The following is a 14,152-nucleotide window of genomic DNA, read 5'->3' on the forward strand; positions in this document are numbered from 1 at the left end:
AGTTCCTTGACATGCCCAGAGGTTTCTCTTGTGCCAGTGTGCCCAGATGTTCTTTGTGTGCCAGAATGCCCAAGTGTGTTTAAGGTGTTAGCGTGCTCTGATGCTTCCTTAGTGGGAACATGTTCTGATGTTGCCAGTCTGCCTGCATGCCCAGAGATGGTTCTGGTCCCTGAAAGCCCTGATATTGATGTTTGTCCTTGTGGCCCTGACTCGGGAATTGCCCTAGGTTCCATAGGGGTTCTTGATAGTTCTCCATGTGAGCCTAAAGGGCATTCTGACCTATGGGGATCTCTTTGGAGCTTCAAGGTGTTCTGGGAGATCTCTGAGGAAGCTTGTCCTGGTACCTTGGACTGGTTCAACAGTGGGTTTTGTGTTGGTAAAGACAGTACCGGTGGGCATTGCAAAGGCTTTGGCGTTTCTGAACGGTTCCTGGAAGGCGGTGGGTATCGCTCAGGGAGTTTCGGAGGGCTTTCTTCTGGAAATCATGGTTCTGATGGGTGTCACACTGGGGCTTGTAGTACTGATGGGCATGGTTCTGTAGGTTCTGGTTCTGATGGGTCCAGTCTTGTGGGGACTGATTCTGGAATTCGGTCTTGCCGGGCTGTCCCGGTCATCATGAATTATCAGTCAGACTGTTTTGTTGGAAATTTCAGTTTTGAAAAGCGTCTGGAATCCGCTTTTGAAGGCGGGGGTACTGTAATGATCGCTGCTGCAGCAGCTATTGCTGGAAGTAGTGCTGCAGCTCAGGCAGTTCTGATCTATTTCCATGCAAGCTGCATAGCGTTGTCTGTCTTTCCCTGCTGTCGGCTTGTGACTGATTATCATTCACCTGTGTGGGAATCTGCATGTCTGCTCCCATTGGATGACCTCAGTATAAAGATCTGCTTCCTGCAGGGTTTCCTTGGGTTTTCATAGCTTCAGCTTAAGCCTGTCTTGCTGTCGCTTTAGCCCCCGATCGTGTTTCTTGTTCTAAAGATACTTTGCTGGTTTTGCATCATATATTGGTTCATTGCCAATATATATGCATACCAGCACGTTTATTATTTTCCTTGTATTTGTGTTACGTGATACATCAGTGTCGCTGATGTATATGTACACGAACTGTTTATATCCTGTGTTCAGTTAGTTAGTTTTCCAGCACGTTTTGGTAGTTTGCGCGTACCGTGAACACCCGTGCTGAGCTAGTTATCCTGTTCCTGGTCCTGTTTGTGGATTGCGTTCATCTCTGCGAAGAGATAACGAATCCTTCTGAATCCTGTTCTGTTACCGTTTGTGGATTGCGTTCATCTCTGCGAAGAGATAGCGAATCCTTCTGAGTCCTGTTCCCTGTATTACTCCATTCCTAGTCAGCGTTCCTGCTTATGTCATATATCGGTTCATTGCCGATATATACATATGTTAGTCAGACGTTACAAATAGTTTCATTGATAGCTGTAATTGTAATACGCTAGGAAAACATACTTATTGTATATTTATCTGTGTTACGTTTATCTATCTTAATCCTGCTATTTTCTGACTGTCCTGTCCTGTCTTTGTGAGGCACGCCATCGCCGCAGCGCATTGGCTGCCTCATTCCAGTCTGTCTGGTTTTGGACGCTTGCTGTCGCTAAGTAACCGCTAGCTAGCAAGCGTTCATTCTGTCTACCTGTCCTGATCTCCTCAGTTCTGGTTTGTGCGCTCGGCGCTACTTTGCGCTGAGACTTTATTACGAAAGCATTGTTTGTGGCTGTCAGATCTGCACCGGCTCTGTGCGCCACAATCTCCTATTGGAGTCAGTCCTCCCCTCCACTATACTAGGGATAGCCTGTTTCCTTGTGCTAGTGTGTGTACCTCCTCCACGCCAGCTCATGCGTTGCATGCTGACTGTGGAGAATACACCACCAAGCCTTACAACACTTTTAAACAATTTAAAAATACAACCATCTAAACTTTCAAACAATTTAAAAATACAACCATCTAAACTTTCAAACAATTTAAAAATACAACCATCTAAACTTTCAAACAATTTAAAAATACAACCATCTATCATTTTCAAAAAATTTAAAAAAAGGGCAAAAAAACTTGCCCTCCGTAAAACATTCTTGGCAAATGCTTTCGACTTGGTTTGTCTTCCGCTGGCTCAAGGGTCCATCTGACCACAGATGCCTGGTCTGCAAAGCACGGTCAGGGCAGCTACAGCATGGGTCTCAGCAGGCTCCCACTTCGGGCCGGAATCCAACCTTCATTCCCCGCGGTGACAATGGCAGACTTGCCCTCCATAACGGATTCCTGTTAAAGGATTTAAAGTTAATTCATTTCAAATACACAGCAGGGCCTCGAAAGTCCGCCTCCTGTATTGTTATTTTTGGTCACTACCTCGGGGCGGGCGTGCATGCCTGCCTGCTGCCCTCCTTGGATGTGTAGTGGTAGCCGTTTCTCAGGCTCCACACCGGATTCCATCCCTGATTCCCCGGCCATTACCCGGGGTCACAAATGGCAGACTTGCCCGCCTCCATATGATTCTCGTGAAAGGAATGTGGTGTCATCTTTGCCCGCCATAACTGGTTCTCGTTAAAGGATTTAAAGTACATTCATTTCAAATACACAGCAGGGCCTCGAAAGTCCTCCTCCTGTATTGTTATTTTTGGTCACTACCTCGGGGCGGGCGGGCGTGCATGCCTGCCCGCTGCCCTCCTTGGATGTGTAGTGGTAGCCGTTGCTCAGGCTCCACACCGGATTCAAACCCCTCATTCCCCGGCCATTACCCGGGGTTACAATGGCAGACTTGCCCGCCTCCACAGGATTCTCATTGTAGCGGTACTGAACAAGTACACAGCAAGTAGAAAATGTAATTTAAAAACAGAATGTAAGCTTTTTAACAATGCCATGGAAAGTTGAGAAGGAAGTCACACATTACCTGACATCACTGAGTGAGGAAGAGCAATCTCGCCATCTTGCGCAGTAGTCCAGCATGGCCGTCACTACACAAACAGCTGTGATGCGCAAGCCCCTTCACCGCGGTGCGTTACACAGTGAGTTTGGTGTGTCAGTGTGAAGCAGTACTCTAATTACACTCCCTGATTGATGTATACACATGCAAGATGTTTGAAAGCACGTTAGGCCTGCAATTTAGCATTCAATGTGATTTCTGCCCTTAAAACGCTGCTTTGCGTCACATCCAGATTTTTCCCCGGGACTTTTGGCATGTATCCCACTCCGCCATGCCCCCCTCCAGGTGTTAGACCCCTTGAAACATCTTTTCCATCACTTTTGTGGCCAGCATAATTTTTTCTATTTTTCAAAGTTCGCCTCCCCATTGAAGTCTATTGCGGTTCGCGAACTTTTCCGCGAACCGAACCTTCCGCGGAAGTTCGCGAACCCGGTTCGCGAACCAAAAATCGGAGGTTCGCGACATCTCTACCTGACATCCAAGAAGTGGTGAAGCATTTTCGATTAAATGTTTGTATGACTTTAACTCACAGTACGTCATATATTGTATTAGATGTCCATGCGACATACTATACGTCGAGATGACCACATAGAGGGCAAAGGACAGAATCTCCTCCCACAAATCAGCGATTAGAACTAAAAGTAGGGATCAGGCTGTTGTAGCACATTTTGCAGAGCAAGTACATAATGTGTCACAACTTAATTTTCAAATTATACAACAAATTCCAAAGGGAAGGCGGGAAGGGGACAGAGAAAAAGCTTTATTGAAAGCAGAAGCATGGTGAATTAGAAGTTTAGAGACCTTGTCCCCCAAAGGTTCAAACAGGGAATACAATTTGTTTCCAGAATGTTAATAGTGATATTGTAAGGGATGGTGGGCAGTGTTACACCAAGGCATGTTTCTGCCTTTATATGTTACCTAATCAAAAGTCAATTTTGGTCAAATAATTCTACCCCAATCACTACTTTTAAGGGTAATTTTTGTGGGGCAACAGAGAAGATTACAACAGGTCAATAACTGGCCTATGTATGGGAGTTTGTATGGTCTATTTACTATGGTGGGGTTTAGCAATTATTTGTAGCTTATGTGATATGTGATAGTCCTTGTGGATAAATTTAATGATTGCTATATTCTCATTGCCATTCTCACTGTGGTTATTTGGATTTTCCGTGCCCACTTGACTTGTTTGCGCTTATAACACAGTTGGATGCAAAAGTTTGGGCAACCTTGTTAATCGTCATGATTTTCCCGTATAAATCGTTGGTTGTTATGATAGAAAATGTCAGTTAAATATATCATATAGGAGACACACACAGTGATATTTGAGAAGTGAAATGAAGTTTATTAGATTTACAGGAAGTGTTGAAACGAAATTAGTCAGGTGCATAAAATTGGCCACCACAAAAAAAGAAATGAAATCAATATTTAGTAGATCCTCCTTTTGCAGAAATTACAGCCTCTAAACACTTCCTGTAGGTTCCAATGAGAGTCTGGATTCTGGTTGAAGGTATTTATTCCTCTCTACAAAACATCTCTAGTTCATTCAGGTTTGATGGCTTCCAAGCATCGACAGCTCTCTTTAACTCACACCACAAATTTTCAATTATATTCAGGTCTGGGGACTGAGATTGCCATTCCAGAACATTGTACTTTTTCCTCTACATGAATGCCTTAGTGGATTTTGAGCAGTGTTTAGGGTCATTGTCTTGTTAAAAGATCCAGCCCCGGCGCAGCTTCAGCTTTGTCACTGATTCCTGGACATTGGTCTCCAGAATCTGCTGATACTGAGTAGAATCCATGCATCCCTCAACTTTGACAGCATGATGGAACCGCCACTAGATTTTACTGTAGGTAGCAGGGGTTTTTCTTGGAATGCTGTGTTGTTTTTCCTCCATGCATAAAGCCCCTTGTTATGCCCAAATAATTCAATTTTAGTTTCATCAGTCCACAGCACCTTATTCCAAAATGAAGTTGGCTTGTCCACATGTGCTTTAGCATACCTCAAGCGGCTCTGTTTGTGCTGTGGGCGGAGAAAAGGCTTCCTCTGCATCATTTTTGCATATATCATCTCCTTGTGTAAAGTGCGCCGAATGATTGAACGATGCACAGTGACTCGGCTCTGCAGCAAGATGATGTTGTAGGTCTTTGGTGCTGGTCTGTGGGTTGACTCTGACTGTTCTCACCATTCGTCACTTCGTCACTATCTGAGATTTTCCTTGGTCTGCCACTCGGAGCCTTAACTTGAACTGAGCCTGTGGTCTTCCATTTCCTCAATATGTTCCTAACTGTGGAAACAGACAGCTGAAATCTCTGAGACAGCTTTCTGTATCCTTCCCCTAAACCATGATGGTGAACAATCTTTGTCTTCAGAGCATTTCAGAGTTGTTTTGAGACCCCCATTTTGCGACTCCACAGAGAAAATTAAAAGAGGAGATAAACTTAAAAATGACCCCCTTAAATACTCTTTCTCATTGGATTCACCTGTGTATGTAGGTCAGGAATCACTGAGCTTACCAAGCCAATTTGAGTTCCAATAATTAGTTCTAAAGGTTTTGGAATCAATAAAATGACAACCGTGCCCAAATGTTTGCACCTGCCCAATTTTGTTTAAACAATTATTGCGCACTTTCTGTAAATCCAATAAACTTCATTCCACTTCTCAAATATCACTGTGTGTGTCTCCTATATGGTATATTTAACTGACATTTTTTTATCGCAACAACCAACAATTTATACAGGAAAATCATGACGATTAACAAGGTTGCCCAAACATTCACAATCCCACTGTATATGTGCAGCCTACTACGGGGGTATCTAATCCCGCATTTAAGTTGTGTACAGTTGTTTAAGACAATGAAATATAAATTAAGTGCTATTTGGCAAATTTTCACTTTTCCATTGTTGGATAAGGCAGAAATTTGCCTACCTATGAGGAATTCCGAATTAAAGGCAGAGGCGGAACAGGAAGTGGTTTGGATACTGCTGTATTGTCAGAGTTCCCCATCAAGTCCTCCTGGTCAGGGATTGGTTTGAAGGGAAGGAGGGGAGTATAAAAGGAAATGGTGATGCATAATTTGTTGCATTACCCACTTGACAAAAGACGGAGACAGTCCGCTGTATTTGGAACCATGCTGCGGTGTAACACACTGCCTATTCCTCCTGGTAGTAGACACACTGTCTTTGGCAGCATGGAATGCTACACATGCGAGCTATAATTACATCTGATGGCTTATATGGATGTTGGCTGATCTTCATTTACTAGCTGCAGTGAATAAAAAAGAACTTACAAGTCTTCCTGTGCTGGTTATCTGTCATTTATGAGATTGAGGATCCTGTCTCTGTCGGACAGACTAGACCATGCACAGATTGAATCATGAAAGAAAGTGTGCCCTCACACATCTGTTTCAAATTGTTAATTCAATTGATATGGTATAGACTTTGTAATTTCGCATGAATTTTCACATAATTTTTGTACAATTTTGTGCCAACTTTGGTGGTGAATAGGAAAGCCCCCATACATGCTATTGTCTATTAATTCTGCTATTCATTTTTCAAAAAGACCTTGTAGTTTTTGAGAAAATCGATTTTAAAAATGTAAAGAAAAATACTTTTTAAACTCAGAAAAATGGCAGTTTAAAAAACATTTTTCTTTGCATTTTTAAAATCGATTTTCTCAACAACAACAAAAAAAAAACAAAAAAAACCTGCAAGGTCTTTTGAAAAATAATTTTTTGGCTTGTACCCTCTATTCTCCTTAGCATATATAGCAATATTGGTAACAATAGCATGTATCAGGGCTTTGCTATTAACCGCTAAAGTCTGCACAAAATTGCAAAAAAATGTATGCAAAATTATGAATGATTACAATTACATTCGAAATTAATTGTGATTTTAACCGAAATTTCACTTTAAAATGACAACGCGTAATTACACATAGGCGTAATTTCTGCTTATCACTACTGCTATCCCTACTGGAAGAGAAGAGGAATGAAATGGGAGGGGGGACATAATGATTTAGAGTATCAAAATCTAGTTTTGCTCAGGGTGTTAGGAGACCAAGGCCAGCCCTGCATTAATTAAGTGTGGCTGGTGGATTAATATACGCCCTATCACATCACCCAGGAGTTCAGTGAGGCACAAGGGATACTCAGTGTTCTGGCAGCGATGGACGAGTCATGCTAATAAGCATGGTTCATTTTGCAGGAACTAGGGCAGGCCTGGATTAACAATACAGGAGCCTATAGGCACAGATGTCCTGGCACCCTAAACTTCACCCTCCATGAACCTACAAACCCCCGCTAAACCGCACCACAAGTGTGAAGTGTGTTGGCTGGCCCAGCTGTGACTTCTCCCTTACCAGTCATAGGTAGCTACAGGTGTCCCTTAGCATTAGGTAGCCAGCTAGTGGTGTCATGACTGAAGGGAGATCTTGTCAGTGGAATGCCGAGAGCCAAGTGACTAAACTCTCATTTAAAGGACAACTGAAGTAAGAAGAATACGGAGGCTGCCATATTTATTTCCTTAAAAACAATACCTGTTTTCTGGCAGCCCTGCTGATCTATTTAGCTGCAGTAGTGTTTGAAAAAAAAACAGAAACAAGCATGCAGCTAATCTTCTCAGATCTTACAATAATGTCAGAAACACCTGATCTGCATATGCTTGTTCAGGGTCTGTGGCTAAAAGTATTAGAAACAGAGGATCAGCAGGATAGCCAGACAACTGGTATTGCTTAAAGCGGAATATAACCCTGCATTTCAACTTTGCTCTAAAACATTATTTACAGCATATTATATGCAACCAGCATTTTTTTTTTACTAGACCAGCATTGGAAGGGTTACACACAGAGCTTTAACCACTTGCCGACCAGGGGATTTTTCAGTGATCGGTGCTGCGTGGGCTCTACAGCCCGCAGCACCGATCAGGAGTGCAGCAGGGCGATCAGACTACCCCCCTTTTTTCCCCACTAGGGGGACGTCCTGCTGGGGGGGTCTGATCGCTGCCGGCTGCATTTGCTTAGCGGGGGGGGGGGGGCTCTTCAAAGCCCCCCTCCGCAGCGTTCTCCGCCATCTCGCCGCTCCCTCCCTCTCCCTCCCCCTGTGAGCTGCGCAGGACAAATTTCCGTCCTGCGCATTGAAGGATAGGCTTCAGCCTATCATATGCCGGCAATCCCCGGCCAATCAGAGGCCGGGGATCGCCGATCTGCCTTACAGCAGCGCCGTATGATGTAAACAGCGGGGATTTCTTTCCCGCCTGTTTACATTTTGCCGGCGAGCCGCGATCGGCGGCTCTCCGGCTGTTCACGGAGACGCCCTCCGTGAACTGACATGGAAAGGCTGCTCGATCGAGCGGCCGTTTCCATGGTAACCCGCAGACGACCAGTTTACGCCAATCGGCGTTAGCTGGTCGTCAAGAGGTTAAAGTTCCTGGAGAGAAATGCTGCCGCAGCCCAAGTTTAGTTAGATACATTTAAGTAAACACAATGTAACAAGTGAGGAATGTGACTCACTCTCTCTCTGTGTCCCGGGAGCTCCTGCACAGTCAGTGTGTGTCACATTCCACACTTGTTACATTGTGTTTACTTAAATGTATCTATCTAAACTTCGGATGCGGCAGCATTTCTCTCCACGGAACTTTAAAGCTCTGTGTGTAACCCTTCCAATGCTGGTCTAGTAAAAAAAAAATGCTGGTTGCATATAATATGCTGTAAATAATGTTTTAGAGCAAAGTTGAAATGCAGGGTTATATTCCGCTTTAAAAGGACATAAATATGACAGCCTCCATATCCTTCTCATTTCAGTTGTCCTTTAAGCTCTGCTCAGGACTCTGCATAGGGAAGGAAGGAGGTGCTAGGGGAGGGGAGTGTGCCGCCCCCCCTGTCATCAGGAACCTGTAGGCACGTGCCTAGGGTGCCTTAAGCTGGCCATACACTGGCCCGATTTGCCGCAGTTTCGACAGCAGATTACATCACTGGGTTTGAATCTGCTGCCAATCGTTCGCGCTACACGCCGAATTTCGATCCATTTCGTTCGATCCCGTCGATCGCTCCGTGCGGAAAATTACCGTCGATCACCCGCAGGTAGGGAGCGTGTCGCTAGCGGCGTTCGAGTGCCCGACGACCGACGCAATAAAGAGGCAATACATTACCTGCTCCGCCGGCGCGACTGCCCCTGCTTTCTCCGCTGCTTCTTCTCCGCTCTTGTCTCCGGCATGCTTCAGTTCCTCCTGCCCGGCAGGAAGTTTAAACAGTAGAGGGCGCTCTGCTGTTTAAACTTCCTGCTGGGCAGGAAGAAGTAAAGCATGCCGGACCTGGAGACCAGAGCGGAGAAGACAGCGGAGACCTGGGGACTGGAGTCGCGCCGGCGGAGCAGGTAATGTATGCGTGTATGCGGGCATGCGGGCGGGGGGAGCGGCGGCAGCACCACCACCACCACAACAGATTGTGAATGGTTTCAGGCTGAAATCGGTTCACAATCTGTTTGCAGTAAAGGTAGCCATACGATCCCTCTCTGATCAGATTCGATCAGAGAGGGGTCTATCTGTTGGTCAAATCTGATGGCAAATCGACCAGTGTATGGCTACCTTTATGCTAAATCCAGCACTGAAACAGGGGCAATCAACAAAAATAGTTTGGCCTCCTAGCAATCTCAAGAACAGTCATATGGCCCTTGCACTTATGATATACTGTATATTCAAAAACATAGCAAAGGTCCTTTTAAGGGAGGAATGTTTCTTGTTTTCTGCTGATGCAGATGCAGATGAGGAATTTTCCTGACCAGACCACTATTTCTTGCTTGGCAAGAAATATTTTCTCGTGGGAAATGACAGAAAGTTCTAGACAAACAGAACGAAATCACCTGCATCATTGCTGTGTGATTATAATATAATGCTGAGTCATGTCTACAGTTAGGTGTGTTAGTGCTCTTTACTTAAATTATATTTGGAAGTATGTTTATGAATACAGTGAAACTGGTTTGTGAGCATAATTCGTTCCAGAAACATGCTTGTAATCCAAAGCACTCCAATATCAAAGCGAATTTCCCAATAAGGATTAATGAACACTCAGATGATTTGCTCCACAATTCAAAAACATTTATAGAAAATTATTTAATACTAAGTACTGTACTGTGTTAAGTAAAAATGTAAATAATGCTTTGACTATATAAAACTAGCAGAAACATTGCTATCTGTTTGCTCAGACCAACCATTTTCTTGTATGGATTTAACAAGGAAGTTTTATTGAATGACAGTTGCTTTTTGCCTACTTTTGTGGATTTCACAGAAATGTGACATTGTACAGTCCCTACACTCAGATTAAGGACAATTAAAGGGAAGGTCTGAGCAATTTAAAAATAAAAAATCCACTTACCTGGGGTTTCCTCCAGCCCCCTGCATCCATCCTGTGCCCTCGCTCCAGCACCTGTACCCTTTGGTGGACATGCCGACCTCGCCAGGTCGGCTTCCGTGTTGGCCTCTTCTGCGCACCAGCATGCGGCTCACTGGTCATGCTGATGTCATCTGGACTGTACCGCGCAGGCGCAGAACTACTGCGCCTGCGCAGTACAGTCGGGATGATGTCAGTGCAACTCTGAGAGCCGCTCGCGCAGGAGCAAAGGACATCCTGCGCCGTAGAGGACCTCAGGCCATCGGCGATGAGCGGAGCTGCGGAGAGGGCACAGGATGGCTGACAGGGACTGAAGGAAGCCCCAGGTAAGTGGATTTTTTATTTTTTGCAAACACCCACAGCAGCATCAAAGAGAGAAGAACCATCGTCTCAGTTGTGGTGATGTTTTGATTGTATTGCAAAGGGCCCTTAAACCACGTTACTTGCAATCCAAGATTTTACTGTACATTGCTTCGCTGATGCTGTCCCACTCCTACTCTCCCACTGAAATAAAAAAAAAAATGTAAAAGTACCCAAATAAAGGAAAAAAAATACTTTATTCTTACACAATGCAGGCCATATTGCAAGCTTTGCAAAGTAGTGATGGCTGAACTTCCACAAACGCTTCCATGAGCGTTACTGTGAAAGTTCGCAAACCAATAGTTTGCAATGTGCCCCACTGACTTTAATGGCAGGGTGAACATCTGACACCTTCAGGGCATCTCTGCAGCCACAGTTTCTTTCAAAAAGGTGTACAATGTAAAGCAAAACCCGGACATTGGCATGGCAAAGTGAGATCAGGGGTGAAATGTTCCACAAAAAAATATGTATTTTTACACGGAGAGATTTTCCATGCCAAAAATCACATATAGTTTCTAGATTTGTCAAATAAAAGTCTTTAGAATAGCCACCTAAGTTACCTGCCTAGCAATTGTTATATTTAGCCACTTTAGCTGAAACCAGAAATGCATGTCATTGAAAATGTATCTATTACATTCTGAAACTTATTGAGATCTAAAATTTCAACATTTCAAATATTACAACTCAATGTCCCACGCTGCCTGTGACTCTACTTTACAGCCTCACCATCCTTTCAGGCCGATGGCAGAACCACACCAGTCCTCAAATAGGCCTGAAAGAAACAACCCAACTTTACTGAAGGAACAATGCAATTTACCACTAAGGCAGTGTAAAGCAGAGGTCAGCTGTAAATTATATCCCAATCTAATACCACGCTCTTCACTTAAAGGACAACCGAGGTGACATGTGATATGATGAAATAGACATGTGTATGTATAGTACCAAGCACACAAATAACTAGGCTGTGTTCTTTCTTTCTCTGCCTGAAAGAGTTAAAAATCAGGTGGGCAAGTGACTGTTTCTGTCCGGGTCAGGACCGGGTCGGACTGGTGGTGGTGGTCACGGGAGGATGAGAGGGAAGGATGGGGAGGGGAGGGCAGGGAGGCGGGGTTTAAACACAGACCTAGAGCCCGTTTTTAAACGGGCTTAGGTCTACTAGTGTACAAATAATGTCTACGTTGCTGTGTAAACATTTTCCTACAGTTCATGTTAAATATCAGAGGCAAAAACTGTCATTTATTGTGTGTATATTTTAGCTACATTTGTAATGTCACATTTGCAGAGATATGAATCTCTGGAGTCTGACATGCTTAGAACAGTGTAATATTGAAGCAGAGTTAAATCAGGTTTCACACACACATTTGCAAATGTTTATGTTGGACATAAGATACATGTCCTCTGCTCTCTGTGAGAGAAAGCTCTACCTGTCTGCACACACAGAGTTAACAGATACACTGTGAGGGAATCCCCCCCTTGCCCTCATGACTCACTCTGGCATCAGATTACAGCAGACTGCCGTCAGAAAAATGTGAAAGGAATTAGATAACAGTAAACAAAGAGATAAGGATTCAAATGTATACACCAGTATTTAGCAGCTCTTTCCAAACATTTCCTATCTCAACTGAAAAAAACATGTTATTTAATAATGTTCCTTTAAACACCAAGCCCCCACATGAACGAGAGATGAGAAGTTGAGCAGTCCCCCGACTACAGCCACACCATACTTCCAGGCTGATGACAAAGGCATGCCAGTCCTCAAATAGGCCTGAAAGAAACAACCCAACTTTACTGAAGGTACAACACTTAACAACAAAAAGTGCCTGAATTTCTCAATAAGGCAATTTACAATATATTTATAATGATTAAAAAGTAAGAAGAAAAACCATGGCTGTGGAGTTAGCACAAAAATCATCTGACTCCGACTCCTCAGTTACCCAAAAATTGCTCTGATTATGAAACCTTGTCTCCAACTCCACAGCCCTAAGAAAAAAAAATGGATATGTACAAACTACAAAATGTAAAGGTAACATTAAATAATCAACCATAGCACATGGTTTGAAAAATAGCAAAAATCAGTAACCCTTTGCACACTCGCATGCAAATGTTCAAACAAATGCATTCACAGATTCACTCATCCAGGCACCACTGTTATCCCTACAGCTAAGTTAAAAGCCGGGGTCTTAGTTCACAAAGGAATGCATTCTCTTGCTGTAAATGCATTTGTTTGAACATTTGCATGCGAGGGTTACTGATTTTTGCTATTTTTCTGGCCACAGACCTCTTTAGCACCTCTCTTTTCTTAAATTACTTATTTAAATGTCCTAACTAGAGGCGATGTGCCTTGAATTCATGTTTTTTTTTTTATAGCACATGGGGCCTGATTCACAAAGCAGTGCAAAGTGTTTGCACGCCTGTGAAAAGCCCTTTATCACCACGCCTAAACTCAGTTTAGGCGTGATAAAATGAAACTCGCGTGAAAGCAATTGCGCGGCACGCATTGCAGTGCGCGCGATGCGCCCATTAAACCCTATGGGCACTGCGCGCGGAATTGCGCGATTGCGCGCGGGACTTTGCGCGCGATAACCAGCACAAAGCGGTGCTAATTCAGCGGTGCAAAGGTTATCACGCCTAAAGTCTTTTTGGCGTGATAACTGAGTTATCACCGCTTTGTGAATCAGGCCCATGGTTTACTTACCAAGGTGACAGGGCCGGCCTTAGGTTTCACAGCGCCCTGAGCGAAACCTGATTTTTGTGCCCCCCCCCCTTCATCCTCTTCCCACGTGCATATACACACACACACACACACACAGACCCATATGCAATTCACCTTTTCTCCTGAGATATCTCCTAGGACAGTGGTTCCCAACCTTTTTGACGTTGTGACACATCATGACAAATGCTCAGATCTCCGTGACACGTCACATACGTATAATAGAAAAAATACTATTAATAACCACAAATGGATGTAAAGAGTGCATTATCCTGAATACACCTAAAAATTAAGGCTATAACCTTTCAGGAATATTAACCCATTCGCGTTCCGTCGTTTTCACTTGAGAAATGTTCACCTCCCATTCATTAGCCTATAACTTTATCACTACTTATCACAATGAACTGATCTATATCTTGTTTTTCCGCCACCAATTAGGCTTTCTTTGGGGGGTACATTTTGCTAAGAGCTACTTTACTGTAAATGCATTTTAACAGGAAGAATAAGAAAAAAACGGAAAAAATCATTATTTCTCAGTTGTCAGCCATTATAGTTTTAAAATAATACATGCCTCCATAATTAAAACTCACGTATTGTATTTGCCCATATGTCCCGGTTATTACACCGTTAAAATTATGTCCCTATCACAATGTATGGCGACAATATTTTATTTGGAAATAAAGGTGCATTTTTTCCGTTTTGCATCTATCACAATTTACAAGTTTAAAATAAAAAAAAATATAGAAATATTTCATCTTTACGTTGATATTTA

This window comes from Hyperolius riggenbachi, chromosome 6, assembly GCF_040937935.1.
Source record: "Hyperolius riggenbachi isolate aHypRig1 chromosome 6, aHypRig1.pri, whole genome shotgun sequence".
Classification (NCBI taxonomy): Eukaryota; Metazoa; Chordata; class Amphibia; order Anura; family Hyperoliidae; genus Hyperolius; species Hyperolius riggenbachi.